The following is a 10,126-nucleotide window of genomic DNA, read 5'->3' as shown; positions in this document are numbered from 1 at the left end:
CCTCCCAAGTAGTTGGGATTACTGGCACATGCGACAATGCCCAGCTAATTTTTGTGTTTCTAGTAGAGCTAGGACTTTGCCATGTTGGCCCAGCTGGTCTCGAACTCCTGACCTCAAGTGATCCACCCACTGTGGCCACCCAAATTGCTGGGATTACAGGTGTGAGCCACCACACCTGGCGCTCTTGGCCCTTTTTTATTCTCTGAGTGGTGAGAAGATTGAACAGTTATGGAGCAGGTTCTCTGAATTTTCCTTTGAAGCAAACATGGAGATTTGACTCCTTAGTCTGGGATTATAAACATACTGTGTTTTGTGCCTCATCAAAGCTTCAATTTAATATCCTGTTACATAAACTTTCCAAATGCTGATTCTTTATTTTTTTCCAGTTTTTAAAAGGAAGATTTATTTAACAAGTTTCACTTAGTACAATACATCTAAATGGAAATCACAATACAAGGAAAGATTTAAACCAAAGCCTCAGAATTTCATATAAACTACATGACCACACTTCTGAAGTATTGGTGTTGCATCTTAAAATTGTCCTGTATCCTTAAAAAACAAAAGAAAAAAAAAGTGTACACTCACGTGCCTTACAGGATATTAAACCAAAAAGCTAGAATTAACAAACATGCCAAATGTTTTCACTTTGAATCGTAGACACAGCTCCTATATTTGAGTTTTACAGAAAAGCATGTTTCTCAACATGCATCCGAAGTTTTCAATGTATTTGTGGTATAAGAGCAACATTTAACATAAGTGAAACTGCATTAACCTAAATACGCTTACTGCTTAGGTACACTCCTACAACATAACTAACTTGAGGAAAGCTAAAAATTGTTTTAACAGTTATGGTCAATACTGAACTTTGTTATTATGTCCTAGATGAATGTTTCAGTGTTCAAAATTACTGAGCTTGAAGTTTTAAAATAATCTCAACTTCCACTTTACATTAAGCATGAATCATAAGCCTGTAATGCAAAACTGTTAAACTTAACTCTTGTTTTCTTAAAAAAGGAGAAAGATAAAGAAAGAGAAGCTGACCAAGAGTGATCAGAATCAATTATATTTCCCATTTACCAATCATACTGGATATACTAGACATCCCTCCCATTCTATTCAATTCCCACAAATGTACAGCTTTTATATATGGATTAGCTGTTTGGTGCTCCTTCTCTACCTAAGCAAGGTTTGACTGATAGTCACTGGAGTTTTCCTGCAGAATTTGGTCATTTCCATTCATACTGCTCTGACCACCATAACCACCTCCATAACCACCACTCAATTGCTGGCTAGCAGGACCTCCATAACTAGACTGGTTGGATAAGCCCATCCCTCCCATCATTTGGCTACCATAAGCTCTACCACTTGCCTCTGCTGTAGAATTTAAAACAAGTTCTACATAGCTGTGATCGTAAGCACCCCCACTTGTTCCTGCAGTAGAATTTAAGAAGAGCTCCACATATCTGTGTTGCATATTAGCTTTGTCTTTTGCCATAGCTGCCACAGCATCTTCATGAGTAGCAAATTCAACATCTGCCTCACCAGTAACTCTGCCATCAGGTCCAATTTCAATATGTACTCTCATGGGATAAAGAGGTGAGAAGAAATTACAAATATCATTCTCAGTGGCTCTGTAAGGTAACCACCTCATGTGTACACAGTGCCCTGTGGTACTCTGGAAACTGGACCCACCATCTCCATATCTATGATCAGACATTCCTCAAAAAAAAATTGAGGTCTCTTCCAAATCTATCAGACCCAAAGCCATATCCATAATTATAGCCACCATAGTCATCATAGCCTCCACACCCTCCACCATAGGCACCACACCTCATCCTTTCAAACCCAGCTCCCCTGCCAATGCTATTATACCCTCTGCCAGCCCCCGGCCTATCATAGGGACCTGACCGCTGCATAGCCATGAGCTTTCCAGGGGGATCATAGTGGGTTCGAACTTCAGCTCAGCTACTCTTGAAGATCTCAATGTACCTGTGCCTTATTCTTTCCTTGTGTTTCTTTAAGGCCTTCTCAGCTATCTCCTGTGAAACAAACTGCACAAAGGCTTCCCTTGTGCTTCGCCCCTGAAAGTTCACTGGCAGTGTCATCCCATTTGGCACAATTTCCAACCCTGAAAAGAACTGAACAATCTCTTCCTTGCTACAGCCAAATGGGAGTAAGCCGGACGAAGCCATCGTTGGCAGTATCAGGGCTATTCGGACCTGTATGCTTCAACATCCAGTCCATTTCAACACTGTTAGACTTGAATACTTCAACGTATCTGTGTCCCATGGTTTCTCTGTCCTTCTTCAAAGCCAAGTTCACTTCCTCTTCAGATTCAAGTTCAACAAATGCTTCACCACTTGATCTGCCTTCTCTGGTGTAGATGAAACGAATACCTGATGTGCCATTTTGGATCTTGCGATCAGAGAAGAAGCGCATCACTTCATCAGCTGAGCAGGACCAGGGTAGGCCCCTGACCTTCACCGCGAACCCTTCCCTGCCTTCCGTGCTCAGCATCATGGTGACTGCTGGGCTCTTGGTGGCAAGTTTGGCTCAATGCAATTTTGGTGCAGCTCTAACGATACCGGGTAATTTTCCTCCTTCTTCCCTCAAACGGCTATATCCAAATGCTGATTCTTACATTCCAATAATTTCAAATTATTTATAACAAAAATAACACATCTCACAGGTATGTTCACGCAGTGGCGCAGTGGCATCAAAATCACTAGGAAAAGGACAAAACCTCAGACTCAGCCACGAGTGAAAGCATTTTTCTGCAACACTTCTTACAAAATTCAAGGGCCTGAGGAGAGCAGATTCATGAACACACCTCTGCCCTCTGTGGAGAAAGTGGGAGAAGGAGGGGCTGGAAGAGGGTCCTGATGTCAGTTTAGGTGATTGCGGAGGTGGAAGCGGGATGAGCAGCAGGGAAATCTTCCTGCTTCCCCAAGTCTTCTGCCCTTCAGCAGAGGCAGCCATGTGGTCAAAGGCATGGATTCCAGGGCTGACCAGACCTAGAGTTGAATCTCAGCACCGCTCATGATGAGCTGTGTAACCTTGGGCAAGTATTTCACTCCCTGGAATCTCAGGTTCTGCTTCAGCAAAATGACGGTGTTGTTCACCTCACACTGCGCAGTCACAGTAACGAGGTAAGATCTTCTGTGTAAAGTGACTGTATGGTCCAGCGTGTGGCAAGCTCTCCGTGAGTAACGGCTATTGCTATTTCAGCTCCACCAGATGCTGTGTCTTATAGTCAACCAGGAGAAGAATTTTGGAGAGAACATGCATGTTAAACCACCCTGGAAAAAGTCACAGCAAAATCTCTCAAGCCTGAGCTGGAAAAGAAAAGAGTTAGATAAAAGATACTTACTGATCACATCCCAGGTGTCAAGCTGCAACTTTACAAGTCTTTTATTTATTTATGTATTTATTTATTTATGTTTGCTTTTATTTTTTATTGAGACAAGTTCTCACTCTGTCACCCAGGCTGGAGTACAGTGGCAGTCTTGGCTCACTGCAGCCTCGAATTCCCAGGCTCCGGTGATCTTCCCACCTCAGCATCTTGAGAAGCTGGAACCACAGGTGTGTGCCATCATGCCTGGCTAATTATTGTATTTTTTGTATGGTTTTTCCACGTTGCCCAGGCTGGTCTCAAACTCCTAGGCTCAAGTGATTGACCCACTTTGCCCTCCCAAAGTGCTGGAATTACAGGCTTGAGCCACCATGCCTGTGTGTCAAGCTAAAATTTTAGGAGTCTGTTTAAAGAACACTTTAAAAGAGATTTTTCATTTAACATTTGGAGTAACTCTATGACACTGGAAATTTCACAGGAAGAAATCAGAGCACAGGAATGTTTCCGTTTGGTTTAGGTTTGGATGCCTATGGCAGAAAAACCTAAGGTAATAATGACTAAAATAGGATAGAACTATATTTCTTTCATGTGAAAGAAGTTTATGAATAAACAATTCAGAGCTTACACAATTTTATGTAGTGGAAGGACCCGAGCCCTTTTTGTTTTGTCGCTCTCAGCTTTAGCTTCTATCTTTTTTTTTTTTTTTTTTTTTGAGACTGGGTTGTGCTCTGTCACCAGGCTACAGTGCAGTGGCATGATCTCGGCTCACTGCAACTTCTGCCTCTCATGTTCAAGCGATTCTCCTGCCTCAGCCTCCTGAGTAGCTGGTACTACAGGCACATGCCACTACACCCAGCTAATTTTTTTGTAATTTTAGTAGAGATTGGATTTCACCATGTTGGCCAGGATGGTCTTGATCTCCTGACCTCGTGATCCGCCAGCCTCAGCCTCCCAAAGTGCTGGGATTACAAGCGTGAGCCACCATGCCCGGCCTTTAGCTTCTACTTTATGGTCCAATTTCCACAGTCCCCTCCACGTTCCAGCCAGCAGGCAAGAGGAAGGGGCAAATAAGAGTGTACCCGCTTCTTTCAAGAACAATTCCTGAAAGTCACGTACATTGCTTTCACTTATAACTCATCAGCTAAAACTTAGTCACATGGCTAGACCTAGTTGCAAGGGAGGTTGGAAAATGTAGTGTTTATTGTGGGAGGCCATTTACCCCACTAAAAATCAGGGCTTTTGATACCAAGGAAGTAAAGAATGGCTTTGGGACCAAACAACCAGCACTTTCTGCTTTAGGGGTGAAATAGTGTGCCCAGAGTTTCTCAGTTGTGCCCTGTCTGTGAAGACATTGCCTACCCCAGAGGGAAGCAGTAAGCGCAGGGTGGTGGGCTGGAAGGGTGGGATCTCAGCATAACGTCCACCCTCAAATTTGGGAGGCGGCTCTAGGGTTCCCTGCCGGCTCTACCGCAGTTCCAGTTACTTTGCCAGGAGCCTGGAGGACTCAGCTAACTGTCTGAATCTTCACTGCCACCTGGCTTTAGCCAATGGTCACTGGTAGTGAAGCCTGTCGCAGCCTGCAAGCCAGAGCAGAGAGGAAGAATTTCAAAGTCAGTGTTGAAATCATCAGCAGGAGTAAAAAGTAGAGCCATTTTTGTTTCTTCCCAGGTCCCTGACCCCAGTTTCTCTTTGAGAATGGTGGACTGGTGGTTCAGCTATTTAGTGTGTATCTACTTCATGCAAGACCCCAGACAGGCCCAGGGGAATACAGACTTGAGTGGACAGGGTCCTACCTTTCCGCAGCATAGATGTGTACACAGATAACTCTAAGGCAAGGCCCTGGAAAAGGTAAACTGAGATGGGCAATCAGCATAGGGGGTTGGGGGAATATTCAGGAAACAGAAGGCATTTGAGCTTGGCCTGGAGGAGCAGTTGGAACAGTGCTTAGAGTAACTTAGGGAAATGGTCAAAGGGTACCCCAAAGAAAGAAAAGAAGAGCAGAAAGGGCCTGAGAAAAAGTAATTAATGTAGAACCATTGGAGTTTCTGGAGGCTGTGTGGTGTGTGTGTGTATGTGTATGTGCATGTCTTTAGGATGGACATGGGCATGGAGATGGGGTGGAATGAGATGAGAGAAAAGACTGGGAAAGTAGTTTGAAGTAGCTCGCAGCAGGCTTTACCTATTAGAATAAGAACCCCAGGCTTTATTATGTAGAAAGGAGAAAGTCATCAAAAAATTTTAGAAGGAGGTGACATAATAGGCTTCCCTTTCTGTCCCATATGTGTGTGTGTATATGTGTGTGTGTGTGTGTGTGTGTATATATATATATATATATATATATAGCAGCAAGCATTCTCTAAGAGGGCTGAACACCAATACAAGTCACAATAGAGAGGACTTACTATTAGCATTTTCAGTTTTCCATTTACAGACATTCTATAGTTAGATGATGACAAATTTCCATGGGAAAAGCTCAAAGTGTGGAATGAGCACAGTTCTGTTCCCGTCTGAATAGGTTGTCACCAGTCAAGGTCACTGGGGAGGAGTCTCTAGAGACTTGTCCAGATACAGCTTCTCTCCCTGTGGGTTAGACTTAGCCTGGCTCCCCAGGAGCAGGGCAGCCTCACCTAAATGGTAGCTGAGCAGGGCAGTGAGCAGGGAGGGACAAGAGCTTCCTCTGCCTAAGCCCAGGGCACTGGAAAGCCAGCCTCCTCTCCTGGAGGAAATGAGGAGGTTGACAGGGGAGAGGGTGACCCTGGGTGGCAGACAACTGCATCCCTCATGTTCTCTGCCATTTCCACCTACACTGTTCCAGTATCTGAGAAACTTACCAGAACAAGTTCTGCTGTCCATTAAATCACATTTAATCCTCCGAGGAGCCTTAAGAATTGGGAATATGCTACATTTTACTCTGGAAAATACGTTTAGTTTTTTGGTACTCACTGAAAACCTGGTGCATGGGAGACTGAAAAAAAGAAAGTGATGTTTTACGCACATGAAAGCAGCAAGTTATGTCAGTTATTTCGTCTGTTACCAAGGATTTAGGAATTTTAGAGGCTCACTGGGTAAAAGAAGACTTTATTTTCATTTTCCTAGACTAAAACAATGTAGGGTTGTGAGAAGTTTAACTATAAATTTTTTCCATTGTTTAAAGCTGGGACTTTAAACATTGTGCTGAAACTTAGATTTGAGAGATGAGCAGATCCATACAGTAGCATCCCATTTGTCAGGGATCATCAGGGCATGAGGCATTTCAGAGAAATAAAATATTCCAGTATTTAAATCATATCTCTTGAGGGTCTTAATGTTTGTGTCATACATTCTTTGATGTAAGAGTTTCCCAAATCTCCAGCTAACTCACTGCCTTGTGAAACAAGAATGCCATATCAGATCCCATTCGCCCTGCTGATGTAAGAGCATTTTTATGAAAGCCAGTTATCAGATAATGCCGACGCACTGCCCTCTGAGGCTCCCAAAGCTTGTCGGGTGTTTACCCCTGTCCTCAGCGGACCCATTTGTCATCATCCTATAATTCTGCTAGCCGTAAGTACCTCTGGTATATTTTCCTGGGCAAGAATGTTTTGTAAAGTGTGGTATTTCTGTCTGGTGTTGGCATTAGAGGGCCTCTATCCCAGTGAGAGCTGGGTTTGCTTAGGCTTGCTTTCATGAGTCTTGCTTGCTTGTGATGTGAAGTCCAAAGATCAGAATTCAAGTTCCATTTCTTTCTCTTCTCCTTGTATGATCTTGGACAAGTTATCAGCCCCTCTGTACCTGGGTTTGCCCACTAACCAACATGGTCATAATGCCCAGCCCAGGGCTGAGGATGAAGCCGTACCATAAATACAATGTGTTATACAAATGGTAGTTCGTGTCACTGCAAAATACCTGCTCGTGCCCAGCCTCACCTTAGGCATATAGTTGATTAGGAGTGAGTTGTGGAGAGCACTTCTAAGTTTTAAATGACACGGAGCGGGGCGGGGGGGGGGGCGCTGTTTATGTGAAGGGATGACTGTGGCAGATGCAGCAGCCAGGCTCTAAGGGGAAAGGGTCTCCCCTAAATGTCCTATTATGAAACTTGGTGCCCAGGACACTGTGGCGGTTGAGAATCAGGGTTCAGCAGAATACACAAATTGCCTTTCTCTTCATCAGGACACAAAGAAAGAAATGAGCCCCCAAAATATCTCTCAGAAGTGATAAACACGGGTTTATCATTTCCATTATCCTTGACATTTTTCAGGGGTTAAATGTCTCTGGCTGGGGCATGTTATTATTTGAGTATTACTAGCCCTTTAAGAGCCCCGACACCTCTGGAAAGCAGCCCATGGAGCTGCTTCAGCGCCAAGTGGGTCTGAGCTACAAGAGGGTGACCGCTAATCCTAATTCTAACCTCAACCTGAATTTATGAGGTCCTGCTGGCACGCAGAGGGAGGACTGGAGGGGCCAGTCAGGTTCGTCAGCTGGCCCAGCGGTATAAGGAGCCGTTGGATTGGGGTTTGTCGCATCGACTGGGATCCTGCCCAAAGCCGAGACTTTGCAAGATTCCCCTGTTTTGCACCACCCTGTGGTAGTAGCCACATCCTTATTGTGTAAATTCAGGTTTAACCACAGAACAACCAGCGTATGCCTTGTTAGATGAGGAGGAGCTTAGACCACTGAAGGGTACTTTCTTTCAATAAGGAGAGACAACTTCAAAAAAATTGTTTTTCGGAGTCCCCAAAATTTCAGACGAGGACACTTTGAAGATTTTGAGTCTTGCAAGCTGTGTGATTAAAATGATCAAGTGATTAAAATGCTGTTTTAATGCTATTATAAAATGGTATTTTAGTTTGGACACATTCTTAGAAAAACTCAGACTCCTTCCGCAGAAAAACTGACACAGCAATTTGTAGAGGGAAGTCACAGGTGTTCCATGAACTGAATCACTACATGGGGGATTTTTAAAAGCTGGATTGAGGGAACAGCGGATGGTAGAATGAATCCTTTATCTTGAAGATATAGCAAAAGTAAATACAAATTATATAGCCCGTAAGATTAATGCTTTTGAGTCATAAAAAATAAACACAAAATTCTTGTGGCTTGAGTTGCATAAAGATAAGCAATTCAAAGTCCGTATCTTTAATGATAGCCTTTTTTCTGTCATAAGTAAAGACTGCATCAAGGAATTAATGCAAACACATTTCTGCCCACCATCCTCATATTTCCCCTTTCTTGCTAAAATTACCTACTTCACAGGATGTGAGAATTAAATGAGATATGTGTCACTGTGTTTAGCACCAAAGAAACACTAAATAAGGATTGTCAAGTTGAAATCTGAATAATGCTTTTCTTCTTCTCCCTGTCTTCCTTCTCCTTTCCCCATCCTTGCCTGCTTTCTTGGTGCTTACTGAGAACTGGCTGTGTCCCCTGGACTGGCGCAGAGGTGGCCTGGCTCTCCAGGAGCTTTGCTTATTCACTTATTCAGCCAGTATTTATTGAACTCCAACTTGTACCAGACTGTCTTCCAGCCTTGGAGACTCAGTGTTGAGGATGAAAAAGTCCCTGTTTACATCCAAGGGTTAATATACCAATATATTAATCAATCCATAGTGTAACTTTGAGTACTATTAAGTGCTTCAAAGAAAGACAAAGAAGGCTAAAGGGATGGAGAATGGTGGGAGTGAGTTGGAGGCTATTTCGTATGGAAACATCAAGAAAGCCTCTCTGGAGAAGGTGGCAATTGGGCAGAGTCCTGAATGAGGTGAGGAGGAGGAGGCCCACGGGAGGATTCAGGCAGAAGATGGGGCAGGGGCAGAGGAAACAGCATGTGCAAAGGCCTTGAGGTGAGCACAAGCTTGGCATGGTCTCAGGAAAACAAAAAGATCAGGAGGGTATGGTCTCAGGAAAACAAAAAGATAGTGAGCTGGGAGAAGGTTATCACACAGGAGCCTGGAGGCATGGGGTCGGGGAAGATCACATAAAGCCTCATGGGGCATGCTGTGAAATTTGTTCAGATTGTATTCTAGGATTGATGGGAAGCTATTGGAGGGTTTTGAGTCATTACATTGTTTATGTGCTTTGAAAGGATCACTTTAGCCACTGGAGAATACAGAAGGGCAAGAGCAGAGGCCCCAACCAGGAGGCTAGTATAGCGATGGAGAAGCAGTGTAACTGTGGGGAAGGCTCCAGGGCCAGACTGCCAGGGTTTGAAGCATGTCTCTGCCATTGATGAGCAGCATGAGCATGGACAAGTTAAATAACTCCCCTGCACTTTACTTCTCTCATCTATAAAATGGAGATGATAACAGGGTTACCACACTGTACAACTCCAGAATCTCCCCCTGCAGTCCAACGAGTACAGCATGAACAGTGCCACTCAGAGCTGTGCAATGCAGCGGTCTCCATCATGAGCCCTACCTTGTGTTACCGTGAAAATTAAGGCATAACACACATGTAAAGTGTTTAGAACAATGCCTGGTACCCAAGAATAGCTCAAAAATATTTGTTATTGTTTGTAGCTGAGGTGAGAGATGATGGTAAGTGGATTAAAATTGTTACAGTGGGGGTGGTGAAAACTGATAAAATTTGAAATGAAATTTGAAGAAGGAGGCTGTGCTGCTTCCCAGGGCACAACCACGAACTCAGAAACACATCCTTGTCAGGACTTCTAGGTGGGTTTGCTAGTATGATTCTATTTTGGAGCTGAATTCTCAGAATCTTCCCTATCAGGATGTTTTCCACCCAAAACGATGAGTGGATGTATGTAGTACATATGTTATAGAGTGATTATGAGAGTTA

The 10,126-nt window shown here is 43.7% G+C and overlaps 1 pseudogene across 1 annotated transcript; it reads right to left on the bottom strand.

Moving 5' to 3' along the window:
• Nucleotides 1-375: 375 nt before the first annotated feature.
• Nucleotides 376-2,602, bottom strand: LOC105547788 (annotated as a pseudogene). The gene has a single exon (XR_001007275.1). The product of XR_001007275.1 is annotated as a heterogeneous nuclear ribonucleoprotein H2-like (transcript).
• Between the last annotated feature and the right edge of the window lie 7,524 nt (nt 2,603-10,126).

Source organism: Mandrillus leucophaeus, unplaced genomic scaffold (assembly GCF_000951045.1).
Source record: "Mandrillus leucophaeus isolate KB7577 unplaced genomic scaffold, Mleu.le_1.0 Scaffold397, whole genome shotgun sequence".
In the NCBI taxonomy this organism is placed as follows: Eukaryota; Metazoa; Chordata; class Mammalia; order Primates; family Cercopithecidae; genus Mandrillus; species Mandrillus leucophaeus.
The sequence above is the reverse complement of the archived record's forward strand: the minus strand, read 5'-3'. Positions and strand labels throughout refer to the sequence as shown.